Genomic DNA, 16,326 nt, shown 5'->3' with positions numbered 1-16,326 from the left:
CCACTGAGGAAGCCCGCTCAGCCCAGTCAAAACTGTTCGCTGCTCTGGCCCCCAATGGTGGAACAAACTCCCTCACGACGCCAGGACAGCGGAGTCAATCACCACCTTCCGGAGACACCTGAAACCCCACCTCTTTAAGGAATACCTAGGATAGGATAAAGTAATCCTTCTCCCCCCTTAAAAGACCTAGATGCACTATTGTAAAGTGGCTGTTCCACTGGATGTCATAAGGTGAAAGCACCAATTTGTAAGTCGCTCTGGATAAGAGCGTCTGCTAAATGACTTAAATGTAAATGTAAATGTAATGTTTTCTTGATAAGTGTGGTCCATTTTCCGTCCTGCTAAGCATTCAAAATGTGACGAATACTTGGGTGTCAGGGAAAATGTATGGAGTAAAAAGTACATAACTTTCTTTAGGAATGTAGTGAAGCAAAAGTAAATGTTGTCAAAAATATAAATAGTAAAGTAAAGTACAGATACCCCAAAATAGCTACTTAAGTAGTACATTCACCGGGGCAAACTACCTGCCCTCCAGGACACCTACACCACCCGATGTCACAGGAAGGCCATAAAGATCATCAAGGACAACAACCACCCAAGCCACTGCCTGTTCACCCCGCTATCATCCAGAAGGCGAGGTCAGTATAGGTGCATCAAAGCTGGGACCGAGAGACTGAAAAACAGCTTCTATCTCAAAGCCATCAGACTGTTAAACAGTCACCACTAACATTGAGTGGCTGCTGCCATACATGTAAAAAATGTATCACTAGCCACTTTAAACAATGCCACTTAATATAATGTTTACATACCCTACATTACTAATCTCATAGGTATATACTGTACTCTATACTACCTACTGCATCTTGCCTATGCTGTTCTGTACCATCACTCATTCATATATCTTTATGTACATATTATTCATCCCTTTACACTTGTGTGTATAAGGTAGATGTTGTGAAATTGTTAGGTTAGATTACTTGTTGGTTATTACTGCATTGTCGGAACTAGAAGCACAATCATTTCGCTACACTCGCATTAACATCTGCTAACCATGTGTATGTGACAAATACAATTTGATTTGATTTGAAGTATTTTTCCCCTACTGCTAATTCCTTTGGTTTTGTGAGTTCAACCAAGGTGTGTCGTTTCTGGGTTACTCACCAAAAGCCACACCTGCATGTTTATACACTTTTATACATCTTCTATTTAAACCTTTTATATTTAAATATTTGAGATGTGGGTGAGAGTGATTACACAGAGGTATCATGCTTCAAAAACTAGGTTGGAAAGATAGTGGTGAGCATCAGATTGATATGAACCAGAAAATGTATTAAGTTAGTATAATACCACACATGACTCAGTCGCAATTAAGTTTATCCCATTGTCAATAGAGATTGATCCACCCATTATACTAAACTAGTGACCTTCTGCACTTGAAGGCTTAATTAAGGACTTCTAAATGTCAGTGGTATTGAATTGTATTTATTTTTTAATTTTTTATTTAACCTTAATTTAACTAGGCAAGTCAGTTAAGAACAAATTCTTATTTATGACGGCCTACTTGGTATTTGGTGGTATTCTGCACTGTATCTTTTGGAGCTTAAGAAATGAAGGATTGATAACTGCCGTTAGAGCAAGACAAAGTTGAAGCTACATTTCAGACTGAAACAGGTTCATCTTATTTTGGGTCCATTTTGAGCTGTCTTTCAGGGTGAATTCACTCACCTGAGGCGACTGTCTATGGCGGAAATCCCTGAGACTGTTTGTCTGAGAGGAAAATGCATTTAGCTGACAGGTCCTTTTGACACGGTGTTAGTGGTGACTGAACGTGCCTTTTGATTCTACACTCTGATGCCCTGGTATGTCAGGGTGAGGATGGAGGACCGCTTCTGTGACAGAAACATGAAGGCTGGCTTTCAAATGGGGCGTCTTTGTACCCATGTGACCCGGAGTCCATAGAAGTTGCCTTAAGCACTGGTCTCAAGTCATATGTTACATATAGCTCCAAATTGGTTCAGTTTGAGATGTAATTTGGGAAAACCGATCCTAGGTCTGTGCAAAGTGAGTCATATCTACCTTGAGAGTCATAAAACGGACATGACAAAGAGTTTAGCAGGTTCACTCTGTTCTGACTCGCAGGCACTATAAGGGAGGCAACGCTGTTGAGAGCTTTTCATAAAACATAACATCTATCACATGATAATCCTTGTTCTGTAATACGTATGTACTTGTGTGTAGGGGAGGCTGACCTTTTGGCTGTTCATGGGCCTCACTTATTACAATTCAGATCCAATTTGATTTCAAAGGACTCTTTGATGGTGCGTGCATATGTTTGACATTTTCACTGGGGGTGGTGAGAATTGACTTGGGGAGCTTGTCCAAAGCATTGGGATGTGGGGTTGCACCATTAGGGAAATACAAAACAGTTTGGTCATTGAACTAGCCCGGGGGTAGTGCACTGATATGGGAGTGTGTATAGAGGAGAGTGTGTTATCGCCTTTCCCCATTGTAGCCTTTGTCAAGTTGTTTTGATTCCGGAACTGAGTAACAGTGTCACTTCCATGGCACTGTAATATGTAACTTAGTCACTTAGTCACACAAACGTTGCTGCTTCCCTACTTGGTCTGAATCACATCCCTGTGTCTCTTTGTCACCCCAGGGGTAATAGAGAAGTAGGCTGTCTGTCCGGAAGAGTTTGGATGAGTGATGCATGGTGGGGGGTTTAGGATGAGTGTTACTGGATGGAGGGGTGATCAGTTACTGCAACGAGCCACAGCTGTCTATCTCAATCAGCTCCCCCAAGCTCTTTCAACTACATGTCAACACATGAGCTGCTGAGAGGAATATTTTTTAGGGTGGACGAGAGTTTTCATATGTGTTTGTTTGTGCATTATTCAGTATTCACATATCAACATTTAGTAGAGATTATATGGTATCATGCAATAGGGGATTTTGGCCATGGTTTGCGGAGGTGTACATTGATTGATTGTTGGGACACCAGGTAGCTTCAACTACATAGCCTAATGAGACAGCTTCCTGCCATGCTGGATACAAGCCAGCTCTGTTGAATGCCCCCTGACCCAATGACTTTGACAACTGATGCCACTGTGGTATCACAATCACTTTCTGATATGGTCTCTGCATATCTTTCCATATCAATATCTACAGGTATAACAGTGTCCAGAGCAATGCTTTGACTCTGTAGCCTCATGAAGAATAATATGGTGTAACTGTCTGCTTCAAAGACCCTGCATTGAATTACATACATCCACACCTCAAAAGTACACACTTGAGACAAAGCCCTGTCACGCAACCGCAGTTGTTACTGTTAATGGGGAGCATGGCAGTTTTATCGACCACTTTAAGCCAAACGTTCCCTTGTTTGTTTAGAAACACCTTAAGCACAAAAGACAACAGCGAACGCCTGGGGGTTTTCTCCTGAGTGACTCCCCTCCTCCCTTCCGCTCCAAAGACGAAGTAAGACTGTGTATAATAGTGTTGCACAACGATGGATGTTACCCAGTTCTCCTTATTGGGGGTCAAAGGGAAACACAAGAAAGGAAACATGAGTTGAACACAGTGATGAGGGAGTTGTAATACTTTCAGAGGACTTGGAGCCTAACAACCCCTCAAGCAGTGAGCTGACACTGGTTCATGTTTAGTCTCAGTCAGAGTTGAACACAGTGATGAGGGAGTTGTAATACTTTCAGAGGGCTTGGAGCCTAACAACCCCTCAAGCAGTGAGCTGACACTGGTTCATGTTTAGTCTCAGTCAGAGTTGAACACAGTGATGAGGGAGTTGTAATAGTGAGCTGACACTGGTTCATGTTTAATCCAGAGGGCTTGGAGCCTAACAACCCCTCAAGCAGTGAGCTGACACTGGTTCATGTTTAGTCTCAGTCAGAGTTGAACACAGTGATGAGGGAGTTGTAATACTTTCAGAGGGCTTGGAGCCTAACAACCCCTCAAGCAGTGAGCTGACACTGGTTCATGTTTAGTCTCAGTCAGAGTTGAACACAGTGATGAGGGAGTTGTAATACTTTCAGAGGGCTTGGAGCCTAACAACCCCTCAAGCAGTGAGCTGACACTGGTTCATGTTTAGTCTCAGTCAGAGTTGAACACAGTGATGAGGGAGTTGTAATACTTTCAGAGGGCTTGGAGCCTAACAACCCCAAGCAAGCAGTGAGCTGAACACTGGTTCATGTTTAGTCTCAGTCAGAGTTGAACACAGTGATGAGGGAGTTGTAATACTTTCAGAGGGCTTGGAGCCTAACAACCCCTCAAGCAGTGAGCTGACACTGGTTCATGTTTAGTCTCAGTCAGAGTTGTTAAATGACAATCACTGACAATCATTTCACAAAATATCCCTTTCCTCAAGCAGATAAAAGCAATATAAGTAAATATTTTAGTTTCTAATGACTACAGACACTTGATAGGAACCTTATATTACCTCACTGGCAAATAAAGTTGTGTCCATTTGTTGAATTGTAACAATTATGTACTTGTGTATATAGAGCCTGGGTTAAAGTAAATATGCAACAGCAGGTTTGCTTTGTGGAGAGAATGAGCGAATGCTCTGAGAATTCTCCTATTACTGAAAAGCAGACATGAGGCCATTTCTCCATAAAAGCTTAACCCGAGCTCAGCCCTGCCAAGCAGCACTGGCTGCACAGAGACCAATTAAAATGGCTGTAAGTTAAACCAGTCTAACAGGACTTTGCTGCTGGACACGAATGTGTTTACAGTGATGTCTGCAATGGACTCCCTACCTCTCTGTCTCTCTCTCTCTCGCCCATAGTCCACAACTTAACTCCATACTTATGTTGGCACTATATTACCAATCACATTATTGGACACACACCTTATACACTGAGTTTACCAAACACCACCTTCCTAATATTGAGTTGTACCTCCTTTTTTGCCCTCAGAACAGCCTCAATTAGTTGGGTCATGGACTCTACAAGGTGTCGAAAGCGTTCCACAGGGATGCTGTCCCATGTTGACTCCAATGCTTCCCACAGTTGTGTCAAGTTGGCTGGATGTCCTTTGGTTGGTGGTTAGTTTGTCTCTACCTTCTTGCCTTTGTGCTGTTGTCTGTGCCCAATAATGTTTGTACCATGTTTTTTGATGCTACCATGTTGTGCTGCTGCCATGTTTTGTTGCTACCATGTTGTTGTAATGTGTTGTTGCCATGCTATGCTGTTGTCTTAGGTCTCTCTCTATGTAGTGTTATGTTGTCTCTCTTTTTTTTGTCCTATATATATATATATTTTATCCCATGTCTCCACAGGAGGCCTTTTGGCTTTTGGTAGGCCGTCCTTGTAAATAAGAAATGGTTGTTAAATAAAGGTTAAAAAAACACCAAATCTGGTCTCTCTTGTCATAACAACCGATATGAACCCCCAATTGCCACTGTTAACATGCTAATGGTATTAAAGGGTTTTGATGGTCCGTCCGTTAAGTCCTCCCTTTCAGAGTGAGGCTTTTCTGTTAATACGGTCAGTGGTGTTGTGAGGAATGGAAGATCTGGGGACAGACTGAGGTACAGTGCATTCAGACCTCTTCCCTTTTTCTACATTTTGTTACATTACAGCCTTATTCTAAAAATTATTAAGTAAACAAATGCCCTTATCAATCTACACACAATACCCCATAACGACAAAGTAAAACATGTTTTTAGATTTTTTTCTAAATGTATTACAAATAAAAAACATATACCTTATTTGCATAAGTATTCAGACCCTTTCCTCTGAGACTCAAAATTGAGCTCAGGTGCATCCTGTTTCCATTGATCCACCTGTGGTAAATTCAGTCGATTGGACATGATTTGGAAAAGTACACACTATATAAGCTCAGGTCCCACAGTTGACAGTGCATGTCAGAGCAAAAACCAAGCCATGAGGTCAAAGTAATTGTCCGTAGAGCTCCGAGACCAGATTGTGTCAAGCCATAGATCTGGGGAAGGGTACCAAAAAATGTCTGCAGCTTTGAAAGTCCCCAAGAACACAGTGGCCTCCATCGTTCTTAAATGGAATAAGTTTGGAACCACCAAGACTCTTCTTAGAGCTTAGGGGAGAAGGGTCTTGGTCAGGGAGGTGATCAAGAGCTCCAGAGTTCCTCTATGGAGATGGGAGAACCATCCAGAAGGACAACCATCTCTGCAGCACTCCACCAATCAGGCCTTTATGGTAGAGTGGCCAGACAGAAGCCACTACTCAGTAAAAGGCACATGACAGCCTGCTTTGAGTTTGCCAAAAGGCATCTAAAAGACTCTCAGATCATGAGAAACAAGATTATCTGGTCTGATGAAACCAAGATTGAAATCTTTGGCCTTTTAGCGTCACATTTGGAGGAAACCTGGCACCATCCCTACGGTGAAGCATGGTGATGGCAGCAAAAAATCGAATCAAATCAAAGTTTATTTGTCACCTGCGCCGAATATAACAGGTGTCGGTAAACCTTACAATGAAATGCTTACTTACAGGCTCTAACCAATAGTGCAAAAAAGGTGTTAGGTGAACAATAGGTAGGTAAAGAAATAAAACAACAGTAAAAAGACAGGCTATATACAGTAGAGAGGCTACAAAAGTAGCGAGGCTACATAGAGACACCGGTTAGTCAGGCTGATTGAGGTAGTATGTACATGTAGATATGGTTAAAGTGACTATGCATATATGATGAACAGTGAGTAGCAGTAGCGTAAAAGAGGGTTTGGTGGGTGGAGGGTGGCGGGACACAATGCATATAGCGCGGTTAGCCAATGTGTGGGAGCACTAGTTGGTCGGCCCAATTGAGGTAGTATGTACATGAATGTATAGTTAAAGTGACTATGCATGGATGTTTTTCAGCAGCAGGGTCTGGGAGTAGTCAGGATCGAGGGAAAGATTAAGAGGGCAAAGTACAGAGAGATCCTTGATGAAAACCTGCTCTCGAGCGCTCAGGACAACGACACTAAGCACACAGCCAAGACAACGCAGCAGTGGCTTTGGGACAAGTTTCTGAATGTCCTTGAGTTTCCCAGCCAGAGCCCGGACTTGAGCCAGATCGAACATCTCATGAGAGACTTGAAAATAGCTGTGCAGCGACGCTCCCCATCCAACCTGACAGAGCTTGAGAGGATCTGCAGAGAATGGGAGAAACTCCCCAAATACAGGTGCCAAGCTTGTAGCATCACACCAAAGACTCAAGGTTGTAATCGCTGCCAAAGGTGCTTCAATAAAGTACTGAGTAAAGGGTCTGAATACTTACGTAAATGTGATTTGCCTGTTATAAGCAAGACTAAGAGATGCCATAATGGTGTAAACATTGTCGTCACGCCATTAACTATCTAAACAATTCAGAGAACTCAAAAACAGTTACCAAGACAGCAACCAACAGCCAATGATGATGGTGTGTTTATGTATGACACATGTAGTTATTCAGGTCAGATCATTCAGTCCACTGAGGTAGAAAACAGAAAGGAAGATAGTAACTCAAGAGGTCAGATGCAACTCTTACACAGATCTTTATTATAGATTGTTGTGTTGTTTTTACATATAGGCCATGGCAGTCATATCACAGCCCTTTACTTTTCAGTACAGTTCTTTACCATCCCCTTTTCAAACAGTCAAACCTCATTCATTTTCCTTCTTCAACACTTTCATAACACCTTCATCTGTTTTCTCCCTATAACATACATAGTCTTTCTTTTCATTTTTCTCACTGGCTTTTGACCAGTGCCTCAAACCTTCATTTTTGGACAAGGCACCACATCACAGCTCCATCATTGCGTGGCTAGTGGCTACACACACCTTGAACACAAAAACCCCCAACTTCTCAGTTCAAACACATTCAACATTTCCCTCTTTTTTCCACATCTCTTAAATCTTCTTCTAACATACTCTTTTGCTTTTCTCAACCCATCTTTGTGGTTTCTTTCAGCTATAAGTCATCTCCTTAGTAGATCCCAACCCATCAGACAAGCATGTATATGCTCCTGCCAGTACTGTGGCTGGGGAGTGGCAGTGTCAACAACTAAAGCTCCATGCAAGATTGCTACATTGAAAAATGATCCATTTTCATTTGGAAGAGTCAGCTTTTTAAACCAACATGGCTCAGTTTAAATTGTTTTTACATTATAGTAAAACAAAATCTCATTTGATATGCGTTTTGACATAGAATTACTACAATTCTGTAGCAATTCATGTTTTTTCCCATTAAAATGCGATTTGATTAAAGTTAATGCCTTCAACTGCAGGTGATGCAAAAAGGTGTCCGGACCATAAAAAAATATCTGTTATTAGGAATGTACAAAAATAAGACCCGTCCTCCAGTACAGCTACAAATCAGACTTATCAAAATGTATAGTTTTCAGTTTCGTATCTCATCTATTGTGGGAACTCTTCCCTTCTATCCACCTCCCCAAAAAGTGTTCAATAGCAACAGCAAAAAGCTAGAAACAGTTTTAAACAGAGCTACAGTCATTTCAGATTGGGAAAAAAAGGAGTAAAACTTCAATTTAAAAAAAATCAAATAGTAAACAGGACTATATGCACGACTTCTATCTAATTACTGAAAGCCAAGCAGGCCTCTCCAGAATACTGAATGGTATGCACTTAGCCCCTTTGTGGACAGAACCAAACAGTGGAGGGATGGAAGGGTAATGTAAATAGCTGCCAATGGGGACAGTAACACAAAACACTGTTGTAATAAGCACACAGATGCATAAATAAAAGTCCCATGGGGAGGGGACACGCAGCCCCCCCCCCCTCCTTATGTACAAACATATTGTCCACTCGCCTAGGAGTCCATTTTCTCCCCTCTAATTACACCATGGTCTCCTTCCTCTTCCCTAAAGCACAGAGGGAGCGCTTGTCCTTTTTGGTTTTGTGTTTGGGCGACGGGGAGGATAGTGGTGATGAAGAGGAGGATGAGGAGCGGGAGGAGGGAGACGTTGAGGTGGGACTGGGGGTCTCGTCCCCGCATAGAGAACTGGAGGCGGACGTTGCACCTGCGGGCGTCAAAGGGCAGTTCTCGTCGGCCTCCTCCGTGTGGATGACGGAGGAGATTTTGGAGGAGTGCCGCTTGGAGTGGGCGTCGGCTGCCGGGGAGGAAGTGGGCGTGGTGACATCGGCGGGGTGGTGGACGGAGATGGCGCTGCGCAGGCAGTTGAGCCACTGCTGCTTGTGGAAGACGTCGTTGACCTGCAGCGTGTGGGACTGGCCCCGAGACGGGTCATGGAAACGCACACGGAAGATGTTCTTGGCTGAGGAGATGAACAGAGAACAAGACGTTAGATTAACCATCAGTTTTAGTTACAGGCTTTAACCTCCAGATAGACATGGAAGGTCATAGGGGAGGGGTCATAGGTGAGGGGTCAGGGGCTCACCTTTGTCTGAGTTACTGAATGCTCCTCTGAAGGAGCCACCCATTTTGACGTCTCCATCCTGCAGGTCCTCCAGCACCAGGTCCTGCACCGGGATTGGCTGCCGGTACACCTGGAAACAGTGGTGCTCGTTCCGTGTCACAGGCCGGGTCATCACCAACAGCTCTGTGAACAGGAACACATGCAGCTTCTGGAGGACAAAAGAAAGGAATAAATAATATATATATGTTAAAAATCACATCATTGCAAGGTTTTGTTTAATTTCAGGCACAGTCTCACATTCTCATCTGCCAACAGATTTTTATTTTCCTGAGGATTAATTATTGGTAGAGATTCTCATGTGATTATGTAATTCATGTGTTATTCGGTTCGTTTTACATGAAAAAAGGTCCAAGTTTTGGCCACGATTGCCTTATTTGGGGGTGCAGAGCTCAAGTTTGTGCACGTGAGGTGGATTTGGGTGCGAGTGTGTGTATTTTAGCATTATAATGTGTGTGTATGCGTGTCTTCTCAACTCACTGTTCCGCTCTTGTTGCGTAGTTCGCCGTGACACAACAGACTCTTGCACTGGTCGATGCGCGGATCTCTTTGCCTGTCGTCCAGATACTCCAGCTTGTCTATGTAGTACTGGCTCTCTGACTCACCCTTCTTCATGTTGATGTCAGACAACACACCCTGGATGATGGTGATCTGGAGACAAACACACACAGTTATAGTCACAAACTGATAGGATACAATGACATATTTGATGTTTCAGAACGCTGTATTCATAAGTGTTTGTGGGCGTCTCCACTCACCGCTAGCTCCAGGTGGGGCGTGTCAGGGTGCTCGGGCGCCGTGTGTTTGAGGATCTCCTTGAGCAGGAGGGGGTATTTGAACAGGCGGGAGCGGGGGATGTCAAGGAAGCTCCACAGGTCCAGCTTCCTGCTGAAGGGAGACTCCAGGCAGCGCTGCAGGAAGTCCTGTACCCTCCGGTCCTGTTTCTTCTGGTCCAACAGGGCCTTGGCCGCCACCTGGTTACTGCAGTAGTCTCGGTATGCATTCAGCCCTGGCAACTGGAGGGGAGAGAGATGTACCGTACCGTTAGCACTTTGGCCATTCACTGCTAGATAAACATACCGATACGTCATGTCATAAAGGGGCATCTTTATGACATCTTCAACACTTTAGTCCCTGCTAAACACACAGGTAGAGAAAGATAGAGAGAGGCCAGAATTGAGTGGGCACGGGCCCTGGTACGTACCCAGCTGACGACGATTTGTCCTATCTGTCCCACGGTGCCGTCGGGGCCGGTGGCTCTGGCCAGCTGGGCCAGCAGGTCCTCGTGGAGGGGGATGTAGGCATCCAGGTCCCCGAAGATATGGCTCAGCTCCTCCTCCGACATGATACTCAGCTTCAGCATGGGGTCGTGGTACGCCTGGAGGAGAGAGGAAAATAGAGCCAAGCGGTCATTCAACAGCTTACGGTTTATTTAGAAAGAGAGTGGGAGCCTAAGAATAGCTCTGGAGGAAAGGTTTTAGTGAGATAGAAATGGAATCATTTATTTTTATAGCTCATGGGTAATGGTCGGTCATGTTTAGAGGAGAGCTGCCAACTAGTCAGATTTAATCTGTTTGCCTGATATGCACTCTCGGAGGGTTTGAATTAAAGTACGAACCTTGCGTGCGAGCTGGAGGTCCTCAATCAGGTCCTGTTCTCCGCGAGTCAACTCAAATATGGCCTGAGTTCAAAGGAGATGAAAGACATATTTAAAACACCATGGAACAGGAGGCCATGCCAAATTAAAACACATTCAACTAAAAAGGACACCAAATTTACTGAGGACATATTAAAGTAAGAGGCCAAATCAACGCCAAATTACTGAGGTCAATGAGTTGCCAAATTCTTGTGTCCCTTCTCTCTCAATTACTCTCTCTGTGTTGTTTATGGTTTGAGAGTATTCTGACAGTTGGTTGAGAGGTCTGCCAGGCCAGGGGTACATTAGTGATGTCAGACACCAGCTCTGGAACAGACTGGTGACAGACTGGGCCCTGACCGCTTCTAACCCCACTTAGCTCATGCAGCACAAATACCGAGGGGACTTTCAAAACAAACAAAAGTCTGAACTCTTGTATGAGAATCAAAAGAGAAAAACAGTGCAAAGGGGGCAGGAAAAGCTCCCAGCCCTCTGGCTTTAATAACTCTGTCCCGGGCTAGGCTGAATACAGTGGCGTCTGGCTTTAATAACTCTGTCCCGGGCTAGGCTGAATACAGTGGCGTCTGGCTTTAATAACTCTGTCCCGGGCTAGGCTGAATACAGTGGCGTCTGGCTTTAATAACTCTGTCCCGGGCTAGGCTGAATACAGTGGCGTCTGGCTTTAATAACTCTGTCCCGGGCTAGGCTGAATACAGTGGCGTCTGGCTTTAATAACTCTGTCCCGGGCTAGGCTGAATACATTGGCGTCTGGCTTTAATAACTCTGTCCCGGGCTAGGCTGAATACAGTGGCGTCTGGTTCAGTCTCTCACCTCACACCGTTCTAATCTAATCACACCATCTATGGTTGCAGCCGAGTTCCCATTCTTTCTATATTGGGATTTGTGTGAAAAGAGATTTGAGAAGTCTAAGGTGACGGTGTTGACTCTCACCTCCTGTCTCTTGATCTCCTTGGTGGAGAAGGTGCCCTTCTGGTGGACGTCTAAGGTCTCTGACCACAGTGTGCTGTTGCGTCTCTTGGGCGGCGTGGGCGCCGCCGCCTTACTGCATGGCTTCTGGGGCACGCCCGGCGTCTTGCCACCACTGCCATCGCCCCGGAAGGATATGGACTGGATGGTCTGGCCGAAGCGCCGGACGGCCCCATTCCTCACGGGGGAGATGAAGTTAGCCAGCGAGGTCACTCTGCCGAGAGGACGGACACGCTTGTTGCTGGGTTCCTGGAGAGAAGAGAGAGAGGGGGGAAACACAGATTAGGCCTCAGATTCTCAACTTCCTTTATCATAAACCTCAACCATCAGAACGTCAACTCCATTAGCAGAAGCCTCAACAGGAAACAGCTAGAAGCTTCCCCATTACTGATATGACATGGCCCTGATGATGCCAGCCATGAATCCCTATTGATGACACTCCCTCCAAAAGGGAGGAGGGGTTTGGCGCTGGGGTCAGGCCATAGAGACAGCGGGCAGGAGGAAGCAGCAGCCCCAGCAGCTGTTGCCTCCATCATGTGAGGACTGAGGAGCCCAGGGCAGGCTGGGGGAGCACAAAGACCCCCTTTCAGACTGCAGCCCAGAGGCGCCGACCAGAGAAGGGGCCTGGAGGCATGCCAGGAATGCATGGGACCCCTGCTCTCAGCTGTCCAACACACTCACACTGTCACACACACACTACACAACTACTCAGCATTATGGCTTAACTACAGCAAACTGACCGTGAGACTGGGACTGTTCAGTCACTCAAACATAGGAAGACAAAAGGCCTCATCATTTAACTCCCGTCTCCCAGAGTTCAGTGAGGTACGAGACAGGACGGTGCTGTGTTTGGACAGCCAGAGTAAAACTGATGTGAGACTCTAGACGAAAGACCACCAGTGAGAGATAGAGAGGAACTAACAGGCCTCGTCCTAAACAGGCACTAGAATACTGGAGGAGGGGGTGGTGTGGGGTTTGTGGGTGCGAGTCGGAACAGGCCCTGGAGCCCTTGTCGCGTGAGAGAAGCATCACACCAGGTAATCCCGCTTCACTCCCCTGTACTGAGCGCAACACTCCCCTGCCAATGCACTGGCCTGCTGCAAACAGCAGCAAACATATCAAAGCAATGATAATGAATTCATAGACTGTGAGAGAGACCTCTTCAAAAACAACCATAAATATAATGCTCTTAGACATGTTTAGGGAAGAAAAAAAAAGAAAAAAAATCTGTTTTATGAAATCTATGCTGCATGCTCTATTGGAACCCCCAAGCTCTTAAACTCACTGAGCCTTCTCCTGACTCAGGATGAATGGGGTTTTTGCCTTGGCTCAGCAAAACTGGGGGAACAGAGAGCCATTCAGGCTCCTCCTGGCCCCAGAAGCAGACCACAGCTGCAGAACAGATCCACCCCAGAGTCTGGTGTGAAAGCCACTGTGGCTGCAGCCAGCTAGGGTCATGGTCTAAATGTGGTCGGGGTCTTTGACCAGGACCGCCAGACAGTCCAGGAACTTATCTAAACCACAGAGCCAATAAACCGAGAGGACCAGCGCTGACCACATCCGAACTGCTCTGACAGTGGTGCGGTCAGAAAGGAATCCCAATCCTAAAACACAGGTCTGATTTAAACCTCTCTAGGAATGTATTTTAATGGACCTCATTACTGAGTGGAGAGAGGACCATAACAGCCACACTGTGTCCAACTAATTCTGCTGTAAACCCCATTGGACAATGGAAACAGAGGAGGAATTTGCTTTGGAAATCAAGGGGTCTTCCAATGTAAACTTTGGAAACGTGTGTTGCCCATTGTGCCTTTCCTGTCATTTGGGGACTGGCCCTGGAATAACAAAGGCCACTAGTGCTGTTCTTTGTACGCCCACCCAGTGTTACTATCAGCTGGAGAGACAACATGCAGACTGATAGAAACTAGTCCTAGTCCAAGCAGTTTGACTACAGGGAACTCCCTGGAATACTGTTCAGTCTCGCTCCCTTCAGGAAGCCAGACATATCCGGGGTTTGTGCTGCTGGACTATCGTTCTGTACAGTCTTTGGAACAATCCCCCCACACAGATTGAGGGTCCATGGGCACTCACTCAAATCTTCCCTAATGTCCTAAATTGGCCCCTTTTAATAACAACACCCCTCCCTTCCTCCTCTCCACAATTATCCTTCTACTTCATTATCTCCAACCAGAAAGCCAAAGGCTCATCAACTAAATACATCCACTTTTTCAGCCAGCCCCCCCAATAGCCCCTTCCTGTGCCCCTGGCCTCCCTTTGATGTAACCCCACATGTGTTAATCCCTGCTGGCTTGGCCGTCCCTCCCTGCTGCATCTCTCTCATTACAGCATAGCTGATAGCAGGGCTCTGAGGGAGTGGAACGCCATGGTTTACCCTGGACTCCAACAAAAGAGCTCATCAAAGTATAACTGTTGGGTGACTTATTAGGTTTCCAAACTTAGGTTTCCAAACACGACTACTCACTTCATTGAAGAACTCAACTTCTTCTTTCTGATTTACCGACAATGTAGCCGCTGGCTTCCCCCTGAAACCCCTTCCGAAATATAACCACAAAAACCTTGAATGGGGGAAGGGAGGAGACTAGAGAAGTGAGTAAGAAAGGCTTCTGCTGACCAGTGGCTCTGTGTGAGTCAGAGAAGAAGAGGCACACCTGGGTTCTACCCCCCCTCCCTTTAATTGTGTGTGAGGAATGCTCTCAGCCTACTGTGTGAGCCCTCACACCTGGGTTCTACCCCCCCTCCCTTTAATTGTGTGTGAGGAATGCTCTCAGCCTACTGTGTGAGCCCTCACACCTGGGTTCTACCCCCCCTCCCTTTAATTGTGTGTGAGGAATGCTCTCAGCCTACTGTGTGAGCCCTCACACCTGGGTTCTACCCCACCTCCCTTTAATTGTGTGTGAGGAATGCTCTCAGCCTTCTGTGTGAGCACTCACACCTGAGAGCCGCTTCACTGCACTCGCTCCCCCAGGGCTCGGAGAAATGAGGCTGGGGGAATCCCAACTGGAACATTTAAATGTGCAATAATGTTGGCATTAAGTTCCAACTTCAAACCACATACATTCCAAATTAGAATGTTATTGGAATGAAACATTTGGTGAGAAGTTGAAAACATGGTGCTGATCTCTGTATGGCTATTTATCCCCTGCTGTTACAGTGCTGATGAGGTACTACTCAACCCCCAGGGATAGGATACATTACCTGTCTGGGCAGATAGATTCACACAAAAGCCAGCAAAGCTAAAGGGATGGATAGTTTTATGACCTCAACTTCAACCTGTTGAGCAATCTTCAGTGTGATAGTATCATAGAACAAATATGGTTCCTGCCTGCTCAAGGTTCTGCCAGAGACCACACACACACACACACACACACACACACACACACCTTACTAATAAGTAAGGTGCAGTGTTCAGGTGAGATACGAAGTATGTGACAAATACGCTTGTGACAAAGCTGTTGTTTACGGAGCATGTGACAAATAAAATTTGATAGCAGAGAACAGGGCAAGGTGCTGATTCACTCAGATCTGATAAGAGATCAGTGGCTATCGCAGCAGAGAACAAGTTCCTATCCAACTGATACCAAATGACAAAGCCAGCAGAAAGAACATACTAGATCAATAATTTCTTCTCCCAGTATCTCACCTCTGAGTCTTTGTTGCCTCGGTTCTGACAGTCTATAGCTTGTAGAGTCCGTTTGATAGGCACCAAGCTACCCAGTTCATCGTAAGCCACCATAGCGTTGAGTAAAAAAATCCAACAAGGTTTCTGCTATATCCAGTTAGTCTTCATTAATCCATATGAAATAGGGTTTTTTTCTCTTCTTCAAAATATCTTTGTGAGAGTAGAACAAATCCACTCCACACACTACCGCTGTCTCTTTCTAAACTTTGGTCTGAGGTGGAGTTAGGGAGGGGGCGGTTTAAATACTCCTTGGTAAAGGGAGGACCAAGCTCTCCAAACCCCTCCCACCATTTACGGGGGTTACTGTTGGAGGAATCAGACTCTTCTTGGAAGTGTGAAGGGCTATACAGGTGAAGCAGCCCGTTTGCTTTTTGTTGGTGACACACACACACACACACACACATTAAAACAAAAAAGTGATGGGAGAATTCCATGTAGGTCTGTTGTTAAAGTGCATGGAAAAGGTATGCATCATGTGCAGACAGTATTACAGAACAATGATCTCTAAGAGTTCTGGTTTGAACAAGGCAGTCATCTGCCAGAGACTAAACACACACAAACATAACCTGCTAAGATACAGTGTTCAGTGGAGATAGCAGA

The 16,326-nt window shown here is 45.4% G+C and overlaps 1 pseudogene; it reads right to left on the bottom strand.

Moving 5' to 3' along the window:
- Nucleotides 1–7,487: 7,487 nt before the first annotated feature.
- Nucleotides 7,488–16,326, bottom strand: part of LOC115107027 (neuroepithelial cell-transforming gene 1 protein-like) — a 36,495-nt pseudogene continuing 27,656 nt past the window's right edge.

This window comes from Oncorhynchus nerka, linkage group LG23 (genome assembly GCF_034236695.1).
Source record: "Oncorhynchus nerka isolate Pitt River linkage group LG23, Oner_Uvic_2.0, whole genome shotgun sequence".
Taxonomy (NCBI): domain Eukaryota; kingdom Metazoa; phylum Chordata; class Actinopteri; order Salmoniformes; family Salmonidae; genus Oncorhynchus; species Oncorhynchus nerka.
The sequence above is the reverse complement of the archived record's forward strand: the minus strand, read 5'-3'. Positions and strand labels throughout refer to the sequence as shown.